A 21722-nucleotide genomic window follows, 5' to 3' on the forward strand; every position below is an offset into this window, starting at 1 on the left:
ATTGGTCTAAACAGATGGAAGACAGAAGATTCGAGATCCGGGCTGTAGGATGGATGAGGAAGAACAGTCCAATGAAGTTTTGTGAGCTTCTCTCGGGTGCGCAGACTTGGATAAGGCCCTGAATGTCATGGAGAAGGAGAAGTTCGTTTCGATTTTCTGGCGACGACCTTGCTGAATTCGTTCCTTCAGTTTCCTGAGAATAGCACAGTACTCTTCAGAGTTGATCATTGCACCATGAGGGAGAATAGAATACCCCGTCAGAGCTTCAGAAGCCTGTTGCCATCATTTTACGGACTAAGCGTGGAGCTTCGAACTTTTTCTCCGGAGGACAGGTGATGGTGGCGCCACTCCATAGATTGCCGTTTTGTTTTGTGTTCGACGTGATGAAACCATGTTTCATCGCCTGTGACGCTGTTCGACAAAGCATTGTCACGATGATTCTCGTAGCACGCAAGCAGTTTGGCACAGATGGTCCTTCGTTGCTCTTTATGGTCTTCTATCAGGCGCGACGAACCCAGCGAGCACACACCTTCAAGTACTCAAACCGGTGGACGAATATGACAGCACTACCAACAGAGACGTCCAATTGTGATCCGGCGATCACCTCAAATGAGAGCACATTGCAGGAGTCACAGCTGTGTGCGGCCGGATGGAACACTGGAAATCGTCCAGGTTTGCGGGACCTTGTTGTGTGTGATACTGACAGACAGCTCACCCAACGACTCATCATGCTTTTGTGCACTGCCAGGTCTGCCCAGACATTCTGTAAGCGCCTATGAATATCTGTGATGCTCTGGTTTTCCTCCAAAAGAAAGTCAATTACAGCTCTCTGCTTGGAACGCACCTCCACTGCAGAAGGCATCATCAAAGCTGTATATAGTGCCACCAACTATCGGAACTTCATGAAACTATAGCGGGTGAAGCGGAGATATTCCACAACGTTCCACAACAAATTCTGCATTATTACTACTGAAATTGTTAAAGTGTGGTAAACGTGGAAAGTTATGTTTTCATCACCACACTCAGTATCTGATATCTGTGTTAAAAGATGTCACAGACCAGGTTCCCGGGTTCAATTCCCGGCGGAGCCAGGGATTTTCTCTGCCTCGTGATGGCTGGGTGTTGTGTGATGTCCTTAGGTTAGTTAGGTTTAAGTAGTTCTAAGTTCTAGGGTACTGATGACCATAGATGTTAAGTCCCGTAGTGCTCAGAGTCATTTGAACCATGTCACAGACATAGTTACACTTTACAGTATTACGTTAACGTATTGCATAACATATATATGTTTTTAATTGCGGTACCTTCATGATGTGATTCACGTGGCAACAATGTTGTAGACACAATGGACAATTTGTTCCTATTAGGTTACATACCGTCGCGATAACTTATTTGCCGTAGGTATTGTCGTATTTTTGACAGGTGTCGATGGAAAAAAAATTATTATAAAGTTTCACATAACCTCTGATATATTCAGTATATTAATATCACTGACGATGTTCAGAGAGAGACGCAGTTGCAGAACAAATTTTCACTTCCATTCAGCACTGTTTAAGATGAAACATATTCTTTCATTGGTATATCTATGCAATCCAAATAAATCAGCTAGTGAATACACAGCATCTTTGGTGACAAAATGTTTTTTCTTCAGTACCAGTAAAGATTTGCAGATCAATAATCAAAAAGGTGAATTTTCTCGCCAATTCTGTGCCTGACTGTACTTCATCAGCCTACGTAGGAAGTTAGTGTATATTTAAAATTGGAAGCAATTCACATTGAAGGGTGTAAAAAGAAAACAAATTTTTGTTCAACGATTTGGAGGAAATAGTAGACTTTGGTGGAACAGGAAACCGCATCACATACGTGCACTTGAACGTCCGACAGTGAGGATGTACCTGACGGCTACAACGAATTAAAGTTTTCTCCTCTTTCATAATGTGTTTATATCATCGACGCAAATTTTACAAGAGAAAAATTGTGGGGAGGGAGTTACGAAGGGCGTCTCCACCATGAAAACTCCACAGTGAACTTAATCCTGCTTTGAATGTGATGCATGTTTATTCGGTTCTAATAATTTCTACCATTTTCGTGATCGCTCATAGATGCCAGCATTACTGAATTAACTTTGCAGTAATGACTGGAACCCAGATTTTAATGACAATTCATGTTATTTTCCTGAACTTTAACGTGATTTTACAACAATGTATGCACAAATCCAGGTACTGTAGTGTAGAAACATGTATTTTTATTGGGCATATTTACTCATTTTTTTAGCAATCGGTCATATTTCAGCAATCTCTTGTCAGCAAGGCAAATATTTGTCATATATCTAAGGACATAGGAGTGAACATGGAAACGTCGTTCACATGACAGTGTTTTAGGTGATATTGTCACAAATGAAAACAACATTTACTAGATAGCTTTATTTATCGAGTCTATAGTAAGCAAGCAGCGTAACAAGTTAGTCGGTTCGCTGCCGTAAGACACTGTTGTGCTGGGTAGACTAAACGCTCGCGATGCCAACAATGGCGGCTTGCGACGTAACAAACATTGCACTCGCGGCCACACTACTCAGTTTGAATACATATTCAACCTAGTCCAACGTACCGAAATTAATGTGCTCCAACAGCATGAAATTGCGAGGTTTTGTTAGTGCTTTGGGAGAGACTTTCTTCAGCACTGACGGAGAAGTATTATTTTATAAATTATATGAAGTTAAAGTTAGTGCATAAATGTATTTTAATGTGCAACAACTGTGCAATATCGTCGAACACAGCAGCTGTGTGAGAATTACAGTAGATAAATGCTGTTTTTTGAGCAGACTGGTTCATCTTCAAACGTGCATCATTTTTCAAGGACTTGTGTGAGATGATGGTGTCTTGCTACATCCCACTGGAGAAGCTGAAGAAACCACGATTCAGGCAGTGCTTGCTGAAGCACACAAAGCATCATGTTCCAGATGAATCTGCACTGAGATACAACTCGTCATCCACGTGCTGCGAGGAGGTGCTCAAGAAAATACAAGTTAGTGTTGCTGACCAAAAGGTCGGAGGTGTCCGTAGATGAAACCACCGATGTGGATGGGCATTATATTGTAAATGACGTTGTTGGTGTTCTAAAAATTGATGGGCCTGAAGAAATGTTCCTTGACATTTGTAGCTATGGAGAGAGTAAACAGTTTAACAATTGCCATTTTGGTTGCTAACTCTGAAGCTTTTGTGACCGGATGATATGAATAGGGACAACGTTTTGCTAATGGAAACAGATGATGGTTCATAAGTGGCTAAAAAAGTCCAAATACGTAAGATTCTCCACCCCAGTATGGGGTACGTGAGTTCCCTTGTACTGCTTTACTCAGAGTTACAGAACAGGTGCAATCAAATTATCCTGATATGGACAAAACAATGACTGTGGGAAGAAAATCTATGACAAAGCTCCGTAAACGGTGCAGAAATTCAAGGGAAAAGCACCTTCACTGCCCCTGCCCCCTCAGCCTGTTCTTATACGTTCAGCAGCTTTATGCTAATGAGTATGCTACTGCGTATTATACCAAAAGAAAGACAATCTTTTGTAGCTTAATAGCGATGTATCACATGCCCTCAGAAATGAGAAAGAGGTCTTTACAGGCACCTCGTCTGTTAAGTTGGCATACATCAATGCCAACATTGCAGTGATATCAAAAGCCACCACGTGACTGGAAGCTGCTGGTACTCAGTTGTGTGACGCCCTGGATATAGCACAACGTGTGCAGCGTAATCACGTAGCTCACAGAGTTAGCAAGAAATTGCAGAGTGTTCTCGAGCGGAATCCTGCATATTCTGCCGATTGGTTATAATTAAAGTGGAGCTACTCAGAAAGGTCTAATTTGGCTCTGATTGTCTGATGACAGCGTGGAACCAATTTACGCTGGGAAAAAATTAGTTCCAGTTTTGGCCACCAGGTGAAAACCTGGCGCTGTGAATGCAAGAAAGATGCATCGAATTTTTTTTCCAAATACAGTGAGTTAGGAACAGGATGTGGGCAGAAAAGGACAACAAATAAGAAAGACATAATGTTGATTTTATTAGTATCCGCCGCTTACACAGCAGGTTCAATACAAGCACTGGAGATGTCGATGAGATGTTCTACAGCGCCAGATTGGCGCCTGGTGTCCAAAATTGGAATTAATTTTTTCCCAGCGTAAATCAGTTTCACCTAATTGCATTAGCATGTTTACCACGTTTCGCTGCCATACGATATCACAGCCCACTCTGGACCACACTTTAATTGTAACCACCTGGTACAATATGCGAAAGTAGTGTCCGTCTTTCTAGGAATGCAACAATATTTTGTGTGTGTATAGATCTTCCAGTGGTAGTGTGGACACTTTCTTCGATACATTAACAGAAGATCTCGATAAAGTCTCACATACAAAGGTCAACACAATTCTGTGTGGGCACATTAACATCAAAACTAATATCATAAATGTATCCAAAAGCACGCTCATAAATACCATTCAGAGTTTTGGCATGGCCCTATCGGTCAATACTGCTACAATGGTTACTACAATGGCTGTATCAGTAATTGACTATGCGCCCACAAATATGGACAGGGAAAAATTGATGTAGCTGTAAGACACCTTTGACTATCAGACCATCTCTGTCAAATAACAACAGTAAAACCAGGCATCGAATCATTCCCTAAACTACAAGTCTACAAACGACATCTATCAAAAATCAAAATAAAAGATTTTTCAAAAGAACTAGCAAAACAAAGGTGGGATGAAGTGCATAAGGAAACCAATTTGAATATGAAATTCTCTACATTCTCCACATTGTTTAAATTTAACTCTGAAAAGGCATTTCCAAAAGTATGCATGTCTATATCAACATCTCACAAAAACAGATGGGTAACAGCAGGTATTAAGAAGTCCTCCCAAACACTTAAAAGCCTTACTTCCATGAAAAGCAGCCGCAGTGATCCAGAATTCTTAAATTTTTATCATAAAACAAAAAGATGTGTAGAAAGGTGCTGATTGCTGCAAAAATTCATTTAATGACGAAATAATATGCAGGGTGTCCCATTTATCTCGACCACCGTAAATAACTGTTTGTTGAGATGCAAATTGCAAAATGTTTCAAGCAAATGTTCTTTCGCCGCCAGGGGGACATCAATCAACATGACTGCCTTCGTTGTATAAACAGCCGTATGGCTTTTTTAAATGGCACCCTGTATTTTTTATTCGGTGATTCATTTCCCCTCCTAAGGACCTATTCAAAAATGTATCACAGTGTACCATTCACTGAAACACAACGTTATTAATTACTTCACTTGAGTAGGAAATTTGATCAGAAGTAAATTTTGTGTAACGTGGTATATAAAAAGCCCAAAAAGAATGTTTTTAAATAAACTTACATGAAGTCATATTTTATTTTTAATGACACATTTATGAAGCCTGCATATTTCACTTTCTTTAGATCGTTAAAATCTGAGACATAGTAATGTATTTAGTAATTGCTGCAGTGTCATACTTACCCGCTACACAATTTATACATAGAGTTTGTCTAGGTGAGTGCAACGCTATATATGTGGTGCCGTGTATGAGCAGAGCGAGATCTAGATTTACGGTGACACCATTAAGCTAAGTTGCGCTATCTGGACTCTGCCCGTACGCTCAGGTCGTAATTTGAGACCATATATCTGCATATGACTGTGAACATACGTCGTCCGATTACTCGGCGAGCAGTGACCACCACAGCGGTCGGAACGAGCCGTTCCACTGCCCCTGGAGTTATGAGGAGGGAGTACAGCACAGTGTGCAGCGAAGCTTGACTGGGATTCGTAGCGCAGACATTTGTACGCATTTCATTAAGGTAGTGTTGTCACGCCATCTCGGTGCAAGATTCTATCAGCAATAGAGACGCAGTGCTCAGACACGCTGGATGAGGCACGTAGGTGCTGGGCCAACGGATGTGGATTGAGAACACTCACTCACTTAAAGCTACGAAACTAAATCGAAATTTAAATGTGGGTAAAAGAAGTAATTAAACACAACGGCTGGTATTCTGCTGCCACAGGTTTAAATGTAAAATTAACAGACTGGTATCGTCTAATGACACAGTTGAGAGCAAATCATTTCTCAACAACTGATCATGTGGTGCCAGCCAATGGAACGTATGGAATTTCTTGGCAACTTGAAATCTACCTGTCACAGGACGCAATATTTTCTGCTTCAGTCTTTGCAGCAGATTTATAAGCATCCTTAGGATCACGACTACAGTGTGTGTAATTGATGAAGCGAGAGGTGTCATTGATTTCCTTCAAAAACGACATCGCATAGACATCGCTCAGGAATTGCTGTATGAAGTCGACAGCGATCCAGGAAGGTTATAACAGGTGATGAAACATGAGTATGCGGGTACGACGTCGAAACCAAGACCGAGTCGCTCAGTGGAGTTTTCATAAAAATTAACGGGAATTTCTTGATTTCGTGGGCATATACACTCCTGGAAATTGAAATAAGAAAACCGTGAATTCATTGTCCCAGGAAGGGGAAACTTTATTGACACATTCCTGGGGTCAGATAAATCACATGATCACACTGACAGAACCACAGGCACATAGACACAGGCAACAGAGCATGCACAATGTCGGCACTAGTACAGTGTATATCCACCTTTTGCAGCAATGCAGGCTGCTATTCTCCCATGGAGAAGATCGTAGAGATGCTGGATGTAGTCCTGTGGAACGGCTTGCCATGCCATTTCCACCTGGCGCCTCAGTTGGACCAGCGTTCGTGCTGGACGTGCAGTCCGCGTGAGACGACGCTTCATCCAGTCCCAAACATGCTCAATGGGGGACAGATCCGGAGATCTTGCTGGCCAGGATAGTTGACTTACACCTTCTAGAGCACGTTGGGTGGCACAGGAAACATGCGGACGTGCATTGTCCTGTTGGAACAGCAAGTTCCCTTGCCGGTCTAGGAATGGTAGAACGATGGGTTCGATGACGGTTTGGATGTACCGTGCACTATTCAGTGTCCCCTCGACGATCACCGGAAGTGTACGGCCAGTGTAGGAGATCACTCCCCACAACGTGATGCCGGGTGTTGGCCCTGTGTGCCTCGGTCGTATGCAGTCCTGATTGTGGCGCTCACTTGCACGGCGCCAAACACGCATACGACCATCATTGGCACCAAGGCAGAAGCGACTCTCATCGCTGAAGACGACACGTCTCCATTCGTCCCTCCATTCACGCCTGTCGCGACACCACTGGAGGCGTGCATCCGTGCGTCGCTGCGGTCCGGTCCCAGGTCGACGGGCACGTGCACCTTCCGCCGACCACTGGCGACAACATCGATGTACTGTGGAGACCTCACGCCCCACGTGTTGAGCAATTCGGCGGTACGTCCACCCGGCCTCCCGCATGCCCACTATACGCCCTCGCTCAAAGTCCGTCTACTGCACATATGGTTCACGTCCACGCTGTCGCGGCATGCTACCAGTGTTAAAGACTGCGATGGAGCTCCGTATGCCACGGCAAACTGGCTGACACTGACGGCGGCGGTGCACAAATGCTGCGCAGCTAGCGCCATTCGATGGCCAACACCGCGGTTCCTGGTGTGTCCGCTGTGCCGTGCGTGTGATCATTGCTTGTACAGCCCTCTCGCAGTGTCCGGAGCAAGTATGGTGGGTCTGACACACCGGTGTCAATGTGTTCTTTTTTCCATTTCCAGGAGTGTATATCCAATTTTCAATTTTTTTAACTTGTTGATACCCATGTTCCTGATTTATGTTTGCATTTTCAGCTGTTTTCTATGTTTAATTTATTGCTGACAGTCGAATTCATTACACCTGTTTTTGAGTGCTCAGCGAATTTTTAATTTCGAAAAAGGTGGATCAAAGAATTTGCACCAAATTTTGCTTGAAAAATGTAATAAAGCGCAGCACCGCATTCAAAATGTTGACTGGCTTTTGGCGAATCTGTTATGAGTAAACAAGAAGATACGAGTGATATAAACGTTTCAAAGAATGTCGAGAAGACGTTGCAGATGACGACCGCGCTAGTTGCCCTAGACGAGAGCGTCCGTTACTGACGATAATGTGGAACATGCAAGGAAAATGGATCTGGAAAATCGCTGAATCACCATTAGAAAATTTGAAATTTGTCGTAAGGTCTTATGGGACGAAACTACTTAGGTCATCAGTCCCTAAGCTTACGCACTACTTAATCTAACTTATACTAACTTAAGCTAAGGACAACACACACACCCATCCCCAAGGGAGGACTCGAACCTCCGACGGGGGGATCACCATTAGAGAGGTTGCTGATGATGTCGGCATATCCTTCGATTCATGCCAAGCAATTCTTTTGATGTTTTGGGCATGAAACGTGTAGATGCCAAGTTTGTTCCAAAATTGTTGATTTCTGTCAAAAACGACGACAGCGATCTAGAACTTCTAAGGAACGTTATAACAGGTAATGAAACATGAGTATCCGGGTACGTCGTCGAAACCAAGGCCGATTCACTCAGTGGAAATTGACGGAAGAGCCAATATCGAGAAAAAATTTGACAAGTTCGATCACACGTGAAGGTTCTTCTCACTGTTTTCCTCGATTACGCTGGGAGAGCGCCTCATGATTCCAGCCTTATGGTCTCATTGTTAATAAGGAAGCTCATTTGGGTGAGGTGATCCGAGGAAAACGACCTGAATTGTGGGAAGAATACTCGTGGAAATTGTATCACGATAAGGGTCCTGCTCACACCTTAATGCTTGTTCACGATCTCTTGGCAAAACAACAAAACAGTTATGTTACCTCATCCATCATATTCGCCAGACAAGGTCCTCTGCGATTCTTTTTTATTCCCAAGGCTGAAGAGAACCATGAAAGGATGTCGTTTTGTCACCACTGAAGAGATAACTACAGAATCGCTAAACGTGTTGAACCCCATAACGAAAGGGGGGGAATTACGTTGAAGCGGACGAATTTGATGTTGATGACTACAGGGCGTCCCAAAAAGAATGACCCGATTTTAAATAGAATTATTTATTGGGAAGAAGGACTTAACACCAACTAATTGAATACTAAATTACTCAGAAAAGACAGAAGTTTTTAAAAATCCATCATAAATGTTCAATACGTCCTCCATTGGGTGCACGGACGACATCTAGCCGATAGCTGAATTCATCCCAAACTGAGCGTTAAAGTGTCTTCTGTCACTGAAGCTACAGTACCTGGTATTCCTGTATCTTCAAACTGTTTATACTACCGTCGAATGTTCTTTGGTGATGGTGGTTTAGCACGAAATAAAACATGAAACGTCCGCTGAACTGCGATCACTGATTGAGTACGACTAAATTCAATAACACAATATGCCTTCTTTTGTGCGGACGCCATATTGCGCGGGACTGCATGCACGCTCCAGGTCAGAGCTCGTAGCGACATCTAGCGGACTTTTTCTGAAACTCTAGACCATTCCGATTACATCTAGCGATGATTCAGTTACCTAGTGACATTTATCTCAATATTATTACAAGTTAAAATCGAGTCATTCTTTTTGGGACACCATGTATATTCTATAAGAAAAACGAAAATTCCCGCTACATTTTTATCACACCTCGTAAGTTTTGAATTACATGACACTTATTACATCTCAATCTGTACCCAGAAAGCCACCTTCTGGTGTGTGGCAGAGGGTACCTTGTGTACTGTTGTCACTTTCCTCTTTTCAATTCCCAGTCACGAACGGTCTACGGGGAGAACGATGGTTGACAAACCTCCATGACAGTTCGAATCTCTGTAATTTTACCTATCACAATATTTACAGAAGACGAAGAAATATGTTTTCTACTGATATACGCTCTCGACATTTTATGAGTGGGCCACACCATGGTGCAAACCTCCTCTCTTGTACTGTCTGCCACGGGAGTTGGAAGAGCACTGACGTGATGCTTTCGCGCATCCAAAATAAACCTGTGACGCAACATTATGCTCTTCTTTGTCTCATTTCTGTTTCCACAATCAGTTGTATCTGGTAAGGGCCCAGACTGCCGAACGATACTCCAGTATCGGTCGAATGAAGTTTCTGTAAGCTGCCTCCTTTGTGGGTAGACTGCACTTTCTGACTATTCTCAGACCTATTAATCACGGATTTTGGTGAATGCTAGGAATGGTATAGAAGGAACCGTTCTGTATATCTGGCTAGCGGCTTTTCATGTGTCGGGCCCTAGTCTCTGAGGAAACCGGTGTAGAAGTTTTACACGTACATCCTATGTCTGTAACGTCAGTCCTCTTTGAACGTTCATCGTCGAGCGTGCCGTATTTGTGACGTTATAGCATGGAAAAATCGTGTTGAAGAGTCTTTTCGAACGTGCACGGCAATACCTAGCATGTCAATGTGCGTTTTAACGTAGACCAATAAGGTGGAAGAACGTCACCTACGTCAAATGACGCCCTCTCTCTTCAGCACAGAGTCGCGAGAAGCCATTGAACCCCACACAAATACACGCCGATTCTAAGCACCAGCAAATTATGGATCTCTCGAAAACTTCTAGTTAACTGTACGATTTGTTGTAATAAAATAACGGGGATCATCAAATTGGTGGCAAGGAATTATTGTAACTCGTATATTATGACAGCATGCCTTTTCAAGGCAACAGAATATTGTGGATCCACCAAAAACGCACTGTTCTACGTACAATTTACTACGATTAAATGCCAGTTAACAACAAATCTACGGTTAAAATTTTCAGGAAATGATAACACGCTACGTATGGTCGTAAATCATGCATGGCAGACGTAGTTCATCTAGTAGAGATACAGATCAGTAACGTTAGGTGTGTTGCTGGTTCGCGGCCCAATTGATCCAAATATTCTTTTACTAACCTGGCGTATTCTAATAAGTTATGATACGTTCTTATTGGTTTAATAGAAGAATGTCCACAAAACTCGATTTTATTTAAATATAAGTGCATTCTTTCCGAGAAGTGAATTTGCAGTAAGGTATTTTGCACTTTTTAGCTTCGTCTTTTGTATTTCACACGTTGTAAAATTTCTGCACCGAATAGGAGCAGTGGCAAATTAAGAATGACATGAGGGTTGTGCTAAGAAGTGATGACATTATTTTTACGTTATGTGAGGGACTATTGTATATTTGTATAGTACAGTTTATAATGGAACTTTTATCAGCCGATGTCCATATTGACTTCACATGGTACTTTCCTTTTTGCCTTATAACACTTTCACGGACATTGAGGTTCTAATGGGTGGAAATGTGCGTCTTAATAGAGCTAAAGTAGGAATTTTACAACCGTCCACTTCGTAAAACATTCTGTCTTGCGAGCCAGCTGCAGCCGACAACTGCTACTGGAGCCTGATGTGGCAGCATATAATGCATGTACCGTACGTGTTGAGCTACAGGTAGTGTTCTCAAATTGCATCGCTTCTGAGCATTCAGCAGCGTGTTGAACTCGGCACTAACAACGTTGATGTTCGAAAACAGTCAATGTGCAACGGGTTAAGGATCGCTGATACAATACAGGAAGCACGAGTTCAATTTCAGCATGTTACAATATTTTCGAATGTTCCTATGTCCCAAGATCGATTATGTGTCATTTATCCAAGTAGATTCCTCCGCAAGCACCCGGCAGACGCTACAAGCTCTGTATCAGATGAGCTGCTGTGAGAACAATTGCTCTTCCTTTCTACGACAAATATACGTAATCCACCGGTCCCGGCGCGAATATTTCGATGACGAATTCGTCATCCCCTACATTCTCACCCAATGCTGAATAAATATTGTTAATTTTTCGACTTTTTCATAGAAAGGTAAAACTTACCGCCTCATATTCCCGCAGTTCTTCTGTTCCCTCAATAATACACTGCTGGCCATTAAAATTGCTACACCAAGAAGAAATGCAGATGATAAACAGGTATTCATTGGACAAATATATTATACTACAACTGACGTATGATTACATTTTCACGCAATTTGGATGCATATATCCTTAGAAATCAGTACCCAGAACAACCACCACTGGCCGTAATAACGGCCTTGATACGCCTGGGCATTGAGTCAAACAGAGCTTGGATGGCGTGTACAGGTATAGCTGCCCATGCAGCTTCAATACGATACCACAGTTCATCTAGAGTAGTGTCTGGCGTATTGTGACGAGCCAGTTGCTCGGCCACCATTGACCAGACGTTTTCAGTTGGTGTGAGATCTGGAGAATGTGCTGGCCAGGGCAGCAGTCGAACATTTTCTCCATCCAGAAAGTCCCGTACAGGACCTTCAAAATGCGGTCGTGCATTATCCTGCTGAAATGTAGGGTTTCGCAGGGATCGAATTAAGGGTAGAGCCACAGGTCGTAACACATCTGAAATGTAATGTCCGCTGGTCAAAGTGCCGTCAATGAGAACAAGAGGTGACCGAGACGTGTAACCAGTGGCACCCCATATCAACACGCCGGGTGATATGCCAGTATGGCGATGACGAATACACGCTTCCAATGTGCGTTCACCGCGATGTCGCCAAACACGGGTGCGACCATCATGATGATGTGAACAGAACCTGGATTCATCCGAAAAAATTAGTTTTGCCATTCGTGCAACCGGGTTCGTCGTTGAGTACACCATCGCAGGCACTCCTGTCTGTGATGCAGCGTCAAGGGTAACCGCAGCCATGGTTTCCGAGCTGACAGTCCATGCAGCTGCAAATGCCGTCGAGCTGCTCGTGCAGATGGTCGTTGTCTTGCAAACGATCCCATCTGTTGACTCAGGGAACGCGAAGTGGCTGTACGTTCCGTTACAACCACGCGGATAAGATGCCTGTCATCTCGACTGCTAGTGATACGAGGCCGTTGGAATCCAGCACGGCGTTCCGTATTACCCTCTTGAATGCACCGATTCCATATTCTGCTAACATTCATTGGATCCCGATCAACGCGAGCAGCAATGTCGCGATAAGATAAACCGCTATCGCGATAGGCTACAATCCGACGTTTATCAAAGTCGGAAACGTGATGGTACGCATTTCTCCTCCTTGCACGAGGCATCACAACAACGTTGTTGTAGGCGTCGCCACCGGCGCCAATCTTGTGTGAATGCTCTGAAAAGCTAATCATTTGCATATCACAGTATCTTCTTCCTGTCGGTTAAATTTCGCGGCTGGAGCACGTCATCTTCGTGGTGTAACAATTTTAATGGCCAGTAGTGTAATTTACATGACGATTCGTCTTTCAGCCAACAGATATCTTGCGCTGGAAATCGCATCCTCAGTTGAAACAGAATTAGCAGAAATCGTTCTCGGAAGTGTGTTTGTAAGAAGGATCAAATCTTGACGCCAATTTTTGGTGTATTTCAGTGTATTTCATGGCGATAGTGAGATCACCCTTCGATTTCTCATCATATTTATTTACTTCTGCCGGAATCTCTTCAGGCTGTCGTTCTGTAGACATGCTTGCTTCTTCCATTGCACACATTTGACTCACACTGCACTGACAATGTGTCCCGAACAGCTGATGCTGTCGACAAATGCCGGCTGGCGGTTTCCAGGTCCCAGGAGACTCGGCACGCGAACGTTGACCAAATGTCTGAAATTTTAACTAATGATCAGAAACGGAATATACATCTCAGGAAAGTTTCGTGTCGTGATTCATTTATTAATGAAATTACTACAGCGGAATCCACTATTTTGGCATAATTTTGCATGACATACACTATTTAATGGTCTTGTGTACGATGAAACTGAAAAAAAATACAGCACCAGAAATTAAACTCTTAACGCAAGCATGGTAGCCGTAAACTTTAGCCGCTGTGATAGACTCGCTTGATCGAAACATAAACACATTCATTTAGAAATGTGACGGCTATAGGATCAATGCATGTATCTTCAATACCAATTCCTCGAAAACTAGGGGCCGACACATGAAAAACCACTAGGCAGGTACTCAGGACAGATCCTTGTACAACGTAACAAGGACCTAAAACCAAAATCTGTGATTAACAAGCCTGATGATCCCCTTGTTAGTGTTGGGCATCTGTCTTACCTGCGCACACTAATATGTGGTTTTTCCACTTTAAATCGACCCTTACACATAGTCACAGATATTTAATTGACGTGGCTGCTTCAGTGATTTTTCTGCAGTTTTGTAATCATGTGAACATGCTTCTTTATATTAAAAATGAAGCGCATAAACACGTTTATTTAGAAATGGTGACCTGTTTCCGTCGGTTTATAACTTCATCAGACCCAACTCCAAATACAGCACATGGAGACCGTGACGAGGTGCAGGAAATGTAAGTACGACACATGCATGAGCAATAGACATCCATGTCTCGTTCCTTCTCCGTCTCACCATCTCCCCCTGCCACCATTGGAGTGTGGCCTGATGGGTTCTAAAACAGACTTAAACCGCTCACCATTTCTAAACAAATGTGTTTGCGCAGCCAAGACTTTTTTAATTTATATTAAACGTTGTTTTTACATCACTACTTTTCCAAATGTAATTACAAAAACAACATGAACATTAGTCTTTCTTCCCATTCATTCGCAGTACGATCCATTTTTTCTTTTATATTTAGGGTCAACTGCCAAACCCTACACCAAGCTTAGTTCTCTGCATGTCTTCCTGCTTGCCGCTACAATTTCATACCGCGACTTCTCTGTATACAACACCAACATCCACAAAAAGACTCTGATATTATCCACTAGTTGATATGCCAACGCTCCCTGTCAGTTCGTCCGCTAAAGGACCCAGCTCGTTTAAGCTACCCACCAGATATCCCTGCTACAGACGTTCTGCTTATGAGCGAACTGCTCGGCCACCTCGCGTGTGTGGGGCGAGGCCAGGGCAGTTCTGTTGCGTGTACTGCAGCTGGTTCACCTTCGTTCTTGGTGTACCGTCTTCCACTACAAATCAGAACGTCCTTGGATCCGGGTTCCAACCCAGTCAATGCGTAAAATGTGCATAAACATTATCAGCAATGACGCTACAAGACTGACGGCGTTAGAAATCAGCCTCGTCTTGCCAAAGGCCTTGTCAAAGAGGGCACAGGAGCGGACAGAGGTTCAGGGCACAACGTGCCCTTGCGGTTGGAACTGCCCCTAAGACTCCGAGGAATCAGCAATGATCAGTGGCATGAGGGTTCAGAAGCCAATAGAAAGGAAACCACTACATTAAAGGCACATTGCGTTTCCACAAGACAAGTGGCAACATTGGCAAAATATTCCAGACTAGCCCCATTCGGATTTCCGTGGGGGAGGAAGAAAAAGATGATATAACCAAAGCCGGGATAGAGTCGATAGAGTCGAACATAGAATCTCAGTAGTTTGAACATAATAGGAAAGCTAGAAAAAAGGAAAAGGGAAATACTGAACCCCAACCTAGATGTACTGAGGTCAATAAAGTGAAATGGAAAGAAGATAACGATATCTGATGAGACGCATATAAGGTAATATCAACAGGAGCCAAAAAAGGTATAGCGGGAGTAGGATTCTATATGAATAGGAAAGTAGGACAGAGAGTGACGCACTGTGAACAGTTCAGTTATGTGGTTGTTCTCACCAGATTCGACAGCAAATCGACGCCAATTTCGCAAGCAGTAGATGAAGAGATACAGAAGATATATGAGTATACGGAACGGATGATTAATTATGTAAAGAGAGATGAAAATCTCATTGTCATGGAAGATTGGAACGCGGTTGTAGGGTATGTAACATAAGGAAGGGTAGGAATAAGAGAGGAGAAAGACTAATCGAGTACAGCAATAAATTTCAGACGGTAATAGCGAACACTGTTCAAGTACGCATGGATCCGTAGTTAAGCTGACTAGATCTCATAAAAAATAATATTGCAGGTGAAGATCAGAATGTGTGTACGACACGTTTCGGGATCATTTTCCTCTTCAGATATCTGAGCGGAAAGGTAGTGCAATGACAAGAGCGTTATCAGTGACGCACGCAACATGCGGTGACACAGGTAACATGAGGTAGTCTGCCATGTTACGTGCTCAACTGGTAATGCTACTTTCATTGTGCTACCCTTGCACTTGGATTTCTGAAGATGGAAATAATTCTGAAATGTGATCAGTAAAGTTATTCTTCACCTACTGTATGGCATTTTGTGCGAAATAGCCCGCTTAACTACATATCTACGCATATATACTAGAATGGTCGCTAGCCTCCCAAGTGACTTTATGTCACACCTTTATTACTCTGTACAACCATCAGAAGAGGAAGAGGTGTACTTCGAAAAGGCCGTGAGCCACAGGAATGCTCTCGCTGGATTACATCACGTTAAAATTCATGGTGAAATCTTCAGCTATCCTTCATTTTGCACAATTCGCTACTAGCTTCGTTCGGTGACCATTATCAAGCTCAGCCGGGATAAACGGCAGAAAAGTTATAATTTGAACAAACTTTCCTGCCGTTTATGCCAGCTAAGCTCGATAATGGTCATTTAGCGAAACTAGTAGCGAATCGTGCAAAATAAACGACAAATGAAGGTTTCATCACGAATTTTAACAATTATTTGGTTGCTGAATATCCCCACCTGCAAAACATACGTAGATTATATCATTGTCTGACAAAGATTCCGACATCAGATATTAAACTGTACCGCCTACTCAGTGCTGATCACAAATTATTAATAATGAAGAGCACACTGAAGTTTAAGAGAATCGTTCGAATGAATCTTTGTGGAATAAAGGGGTATAGTGAAGCTCTGAGGAATGACGAGACGAGTTTGAAGTTCACTACGGATGTGGTTACTGCAATGTGGGACTCAAGAGCAGACTGCTCAGTTGAAGAGCAGTGGCCATCTCTAAAGAGGTCATTCACAGATGTTGGAGAAAAAAACATGGGTACGAGGAAGGTAACGGCGAAGAAACGTTGGATAAAAGCTGAAATTAGGAATAGACAATAATACAGCCATGTAAATCCCTTAGCAATTAAAATGGCTGCAGGAAACATGTGAAGAAACAGAAAAAGGAACAATCGTCGGGAGGACCGATTCAGCATGTAGAAAAGTTAAACAACTTTGGTGTAATTAATGAAATTAAAAGTCCACTGCTAAACGCGGAAAAGGAAGCAAATAGGTGCGAAGAGTACACAGAGGGCCTCTATGAGGACGAGGACATGTCCGATGACGTGTTAGAAGAAGAAATTTCTGTCGATAAGGGTGACATTGGAGATACAGTATTAGAGTAGGAATTTAAAAGAGCCCTGGAAGACTTGAGAACAAATAGGACGACGCACCATCAGACTTTCAGAAAAGTAGCACCCACACAGTTCGAAGATAACAAGGGCGACAAGTGCGAGAACTATCACCCAATCAATCAACAGATCATGCACCCATGCGGCTGTCACGGATGAAGTACAGAAGAATGGAAAAGAAAAGTAAGGATCTGTTACATGACGATCAGTTTCGCAATAGGAAACATAAAGGCACCAAAGGGGCAGTTCTGTTGTTTTGATTATGACGTAATCAAGGATGAAGAAAAAGCAAGACACATTCATTGGAGATGTCGACGCAGGAAAAGAATTCGACAGTGTAAAATTATACAAGGCGGTCGAAATTCTGAGAAAACAGTTGCAAGCTATAGCGAAAGAGGGTAGTACACAATATATACAAGAACCAAGAGGGAAGAAAAAGACTGGAAGAACAAGAAAGAATTTCTCATATTAAAAAGAGTCTAAGATAGGAATTCAGTCTTTCATCGCTACTGTTCGATCTAAACACCAAAGAAGCAATGACGGGAATAACATAAAGGTTCTAGAGTGGGATTAAAATTCAAGGTGAAAGAATATCAGTGATAAGATTTCCTAATACAATTGCTATCTTCAGCTTCACCGCAGAAGTGGAGAAGAAGGTAACATATGGAAAGACTATAAAGAAGAATGGATAGGATGATAGAACATGTGTTAAGGCATCCGGGAATAACCGAACAACCTCCGTGGTACTAAAGAGCACTATACACAGTAAAAACTATACTGGAATACATCCAGCAAGACGGCTAGTAACTAAAAAAAATGCTTCAGCCTGGCTGCCTTATTCCTCTACGCCAGCTGTTTACCCACTCTTGCTCACCGCTGCCAGCACGGGTCAGTGGGGCATGGGGGGGGGGGGGGGGGGAGCATTGGAGATGGATCAGCGAAAGCTAGATCTTAACGTATATTGTGGAAAGTAATGGTGCTCAAACACTGCGTTGAGGAGTGTCTGAAGTTACTTTTACGTCCGAGTATTTCTCTCCTTTTGAATGGCATGTTGTGTCTCCTTGATAGGAGCTCTTTATTCCAGTTACAAAGAAGGTCTGCTCGCACTTTGTTCATTAGGTGGAAGTGCGAAACTGTATCGAACACCTTCTGGATGTAGAGCAACATAGCGTCAACCTGGGAGCATGTATCTACTGCCTTCTGGGCCTCGTGGTCCAACAACCTGGAAGTTACACTATAGTAGGATCCATGTTGATTCATACGGAGAAGATTGTTTGTCTCCGGAAATGTCATAATATGCTAGTATAAAACGTATTCCAAAACTTTGCAACAGATTTACACCAGCAATACAGGGCTACGCGTCTGTCGGACGACCCGCCTCGAAAACTGAAATGAGCTGCGCATTTTTCCTACCACTGGGACTTCTTCGCTCCTCTAATAACATGCGATACAATGCTCCTGTAAGAGGACCAAGTTATTTCGTGTACTCTATGTAGAATAGTACTGGTATCACATCCGGTCCAGTCGCCATTCCTGTGTTCTCTTATCCTGCAGACGCGTATTTCGGTATCTGCATTTGGACTTTCGTGCGACGATTTAAAGGGACAACTGCGTACGATTTTTCTCGTTGAAACAGTTACGTGTAAATAATTCTAGTGTTTCGGGAGTCTTTCTGTCATCCTCCGCTTCGGTGCCTTTTTTGAGTATCTGCACAGATGGGCCGGCCGTTGTAGCCGAGCGGTTCTAGGCGCTTCAGTCCGGAACCGCGCTGCTGCTACGGTCCTAGGGTCGAATCCTGCCTCGGGCATAGGTGTGTCTGATGTCATTAGGTTAGTTAGGTTTAAGTAGTTCTAAGTCTAGGGGACTGGTGACCTCATATGTTAAGTCCCATAGTGCTCAGAGCCATTTTAACCTTCTTTTTTTTCCGCCGCCTGACCACACAGGCTGGAGGCCGAGAGATGCCGTGTCGGCGACTTTGCTGTGCTCGGCAACAACACTAGATGTCTAAAGAATGTTAGTAAACAGCTACCTTCTCTGTTGCACCTTCAGTGGAGAGTCACTCCAAGATATTCTACACTCCCCCATTATAGTTCACTATCTCTGTTGAAACGAGAGCTAAGTGAATAAAATTGCTACATAATTACGTGCCTCGCTGCATACTGTCATATGCTAGGAACCTAGTTTCGTTGTCGTGAACGGTTCATCAAGTAAAAGTAGTGCGGTTCAAGTTTAAGGTGTTCGTCCTTTATTAGCTAATGATTATGATACTTCCAAGTCGGAATTATATTGAATCTGATTCACAAATAGAGACTAAGACAGACTAAGAGCATCTGTTTACTACCATCAAGGCTAATACACAAACTTGGTGTAATAAAATAGCGTCAACGGTGGAGCCTGTATGTAGCACACTTTTATCGAGTGTTGATGTACGCAGAAATAGATGATCCCCCCCTCCAAAGCTTCTCGTCAGTGCACTAAAATATATGTACACTACTGCCCAATAACACTGCTAAACCAAGAAGAAATGCAGATGATAAACAGGTATTCATTGGAAAAATATATTATACTAGAACGGACATATGATTACATTTTCACGCAGTTTGAATCCAAAGAGTATGAGAAATTAGTATCCGGAACAATCACCTCTGGCGATAAAACGGTATTGATACGCCTGGGCGTTGAGTCAAACAGAGCTTGGATGGCGCGTACTGGTATAGCTGCCCATACAGCGCCAACACGATACCACAGTTCATCAAAAATAGTGACTGGCGTACTGTGACGAGCCAGTTGCTCGACCACCATTGACCAGTCGTTTTCAGTTGGTGAGAGATCTGGAGAATGTGCTGGCCAGGGCAGCAGTCGAACATTTTCTGTATCCAGAAAGGCCCGTGCTGGACCTGCAACATGGGGTCGTGCATTATCCTGTTGAAATGTAGGGTTTTGCAGGGATCGAATGAAGGTTAGAGCCACGGGTTGTAATACATCTGAAATGTAAGTCTACTGTTCAAAGTGCCGTCAATGCGCACAAGAGATGACCGAGACGTGCAACTAATGGCACCCCATACCACCATGCCGGGTGATACGCCAGTATGGCGATGACGAATACACGCCTCCAATGTGCGTACACCGCGATGTCGCCAAGCATGAATGCGACCATCATGATGCTCCAAACATGACCTGGATTCATCCGAAAAAATGACGTTTTGCCATTCGTGCACCCAGGTTCGTCGCTGAGTACGCCACCGCAGGCGCTCGTGTCTGATTTGCAGCGTCAAGCGTAACAGCAGCCATGGTCTCCGAGCTGATAGTCCATGCTGCTGCAAACATCGTAGAACTGTTCGTACAGATGGTTGTTGTCTTGCAAACGTGCCCATCTGTCACTCAGGGAACGCGACGTGGCTGTACGTTCCGTTACAACCACGCGGATAAGATGCCTGTCATCTCGGCTGCTAGTGATACGAGGCCATTGGAATCCAGCACGGCGTTCCGTATTACCCTCCTGAATGCACCGATTCCATATTCTGCTAACATTCATTGGATCTCGACCAATGCGAGCAGCAATGTCGCGATACGATAAACCGCAATCACGATAGGCTACAATCCGACCTTTCTCCATGTCGGAAACTTGATGGTACGCATTTCTCCTCCTTATACGAGGCATCACAACAACGTTTCACCAGGCAACGCCGGTCAGCTGCTGTTTGTGTGTCAGAAATCGGTTGGAAACTTTCCTCGTGTCAGCACGTTGTAGGTGTCGCCACGGGAGCCAACCTTGTGTGAATGCTCTGAAAAGTTAATCGTTTGCGTATCACATCATCTTCTTCCTGTCAGTTAAATTTCGCGTCTGTAGCACGTCATCTTCGCGGTGTAGCAATTTAATGGCCAGTACTGTATATGAGCCCCTACTATAACGAACTCGTTAGTGTCGTATTTTTAACGTATTGGCAGCGAAAAAGTGAATACCAGAAAGAAAAATGAAAACTTGTGGGGCTTGGTCGATTCTGTCAACATACGCTCATTTCTCGGTCCTCCGTAACGTGCGCACCATTTTTTATTTCGCCGTTATTTCGCGTCGCTTCGCAGATGTTTGCTGGGCGAGGCAGCTGTTGGTAATGGCCGCTTTAGCCAAGAACTGCAAGCGCTCTGCGTGATACCTCTTTCTCTTCCTCCACCTCGCTTCTATATCTGTGTATACAGAAACGCACATATAAAGAGACAAGCACGAGTAACCAGACGTAACGCAGCTTCCACAGCAGAAGTGACGTTTATCCTCCATAGTCTCGCTGCGACTGCCTGCCACGTTGCCAACTTTCAGGGGACGAGGGGTTGGCAGCGGAGGGAAGAACGGGGAGGGGAGTCGGAGCAATTTGTGGTCCCTCGAGTTCGGAAAAAGAGGCGTCGCTCGACGCTCGACAAGAAGACGCGCTACCGAATAAAACGCTTATCTTCCCCACAGCTCTGCCTCGGAGCGACAGTAGTCTGTTTACAGAAACGCTGTTCCTAGACTAAAACGAAGATGATACTGTAGAAA

At 43.6% G+C, this 21722-nt stretch overlaps 1 protein-coding gene across 1 annotated transcript in view; it reads right to left on the reverse strand.

The window, feature by feature from the left end:
• LOC126354117 (dipeptidase 1-like) overlaps positions 1-21722 on the reverse strand; it is a 447156-nt gene that overhangs the window by 342129 nt on the left and 83305 nt on the right. The gene's annotated exons all lie outside the window — the stretch shown is intronic.

Source organism: Schistocerca gregaria, chromosome 3 (assembly GCF_023897955.1).
Source record: "Schistocerca gregaria isolate iqSchGreg1 chromosome 3, iqSchGreg1.2, whole genome shotgun sequence".
Classification (NCBI taxonomy): Eukaryota; Metazoa; Arthropoda; class Insecta; order Orthoptera; family Acrididae; genus Schistocerca; species Schistocerca gregaria.